Here is a 2,317-nt window from a genome sequence, read left to right on the forward strand (position 1 = left end):
TGCACTGAGTGCGCACCGGTTCTGCCAGTGAAATACGCTATAAGTAAACTTAATATAAATTATAAAGTATAAAATAAAATATAAAGAGCAATGCTATATATATTCAAATTTTCAAATTATGGAGTAGAAACTGAGTATTTTACAATCAGAATTAACTTAAAAAAATGTTGATGTCTAATGAGAATCTATAGTCGCTACGAGAATTCTATGAGCTGAAAATTTAGATGTAAAAGGATTTAATATTTGTTTTTTATAACTGGTGTAAACTTGTGGAGCAAAGTAAATGAAAGTCTAATAGCCCTTCTACAATAAGCCGCAAATCAGAAGTTCTAAACGATCTTAAGTTATAATCGGTGAAGTTGGCCAATAACTTGAACGACTTGGTTAAGACTGGTTAAGACTTCTGACGTTCTGACTTGCGGCTTATTGTAGAAGGCCCATTAAAGTAAAAAAAATGAAAGTCTAAAGGAGATTAAAGAACAAAATAAAAAATTTAAACTAAAAAATGTATCAATTTAAAAATATTACATTTATGACTGTATAATCAACAACCAGGAAGATAATTGAAAATTACTAAGATTAATTAAATTAGAGCAGAAGTTTAAAAAAGTATGATTTGGTACATAATCTTCAGAGAAAGTTTCCTTGAATGTTAAAGGTAAATACATTATTTAATGTGCCTTCCAACAAGCGACACAGTGCGACACAGTGATAATTTCATCTTTGTTTAACATTGGCAAACAAGGATGTAATGATCCAATGTGTCATTTGTGTCGCTTGTTGGAAGGCACCCTTATAGGCCTTCTACAATAAGCTGCAAGTCAGAACGTCTTAACCAGTCTTAACCAAGTCGTTCAAGTTGGCTATTGGCCAACTTCACCGATTATGACTTAAGATTGCTTAGAACTTCTGACTTGTGGCTTATTGTAGAAGGGCTGTAAGGTTTCATTAAATTTATCTTTAGATGCTCAGCAGTTAATGACATAATTCGTAAAGTATCTGAAGATAAATTTAAGCAAGCCTTAAAAATAAGGCCTGACTATGAATTCGGGCATTAATTGTCGATATATCGTTTCATCTCAGAGTTCTTGCAGTAAACTAATATACCTGAAAGAGCGGGGAATCGTGCGTGGGAGAGTCCCACTGTCTGTGGGAAATTCGAAATTTTCCATGTGACAAAGCAAATTAATCTCTGGTGTCTTGCATAGATTTTTGCATAACCAGCGTTATGAACATTAATCAGTTTATAAAGCAAGTGTAACTAATCGCAGAGTTGACGTCATTTTTCATCACATAAATCGTCGTTGGCAAAAATGTATATATTTACTGTGAAAAAATACGCAAGTTAGTTGTCTGTTTTGCATATATACAAGGCACAGTAACGAAAAATTCGATAAAGATGCTCTCGTTACAATACAGTATGTACAACAAAATAAAATTTACCAATTAATAATGAGCGTATATTTATAAGTACCTTGATACGGAAGTTCAACAAATTAAGGATACGAAGTGATGCGAAGTAAAAATTGTCAAAAATCCAGATATCAATTCTTAAGTATACTCAAGTACACTTATGACATTTGTGTTTGCGTTGGTTCGTCTTTACGTTTCAAATACTTTCTAGTTTCTACTCTTACCAGAGAGGGCATAAGAATATGCATAATAGAATTAACCCGTAATCACACAGAGATCGCTGTCTTATGCCTCCGGCACACCAGCGCGATGTTCGTCGCGCGCGACACGCGATATCCAATGAGTGTACAGCTTTACCGATGTTCTCATAATGCGCGATTGTGATTGGCCGCTGGAATCGAGGCGTCGAAAAGCGTGCGAAAGAAATGTCGGCGGTAGGATAAATTTCAGTTCCCTTGCCGAGTTATTTATCGCTTAACCCCGGATCTACAATAGGTGTTTTAAGCCTTGAACCGTAAGAAATTGACCAATTAGAGTCGAATGCGAGGAGAATAATTGATTGTGATTCGACCATTCCTTATGGCTTAATAGGCTTTCTACAATAAGTAATTATCCAAGCTTTAAGTCTTATGCCGCAAGAAATTGACCAATCACAGTTGAATATAAGAAGAATAATTGACTATGATTGGTCGATTTCTTGTGGCTTAAGACTTAAAGCTTAGGTAACGACTTATTATAGAAAGTTCATAAGGCTTAAAAATCTATTGTAGATCCGGGGTAATCCGACTCTCGAGGGTGCTGCACATTCGCTATCAGCATTCGCGATTGAAGCTGGAAACACAATAGACACAGGTAATAGGCACAGGCAACAGGGAATAACGAGCCGTCCAATCAGAGCTCTGGG

The 2,317-nt window shown here is 35.6% G+C and overlaps 1 protein-coding gene across 3 annotated transcripts in view; it reads right to left on the bottom strand.

Moving 5' to 3' along the window:
* LOC108764590 (uncharacterized) overlaps positions 1 to 2,317 on the bottom strand; it is a 17,865-nt gene that overhangs the window by 6,615 nt on the left and 8,933 nt on the right. The window lies entirely within an intron of this gene.

Source organism: Trachymyrmex cornetzi, unplaced genomic scaffold (genome assembly GCF_001594075.2).
Source record: "Trachymyrmex cornetzi isolate Tcor2-1 unplaced genomic scaffold, Tcor1.1 scaffold44, whole genome shotgun sequence".
Classification (NCBI taxonomy): Eukaryota; Metazoa; Arthropoda; class Insecta; order Hymenoptera; family Formicidae; genus Trachymyrmex; species Trachymyrmex cornetzi.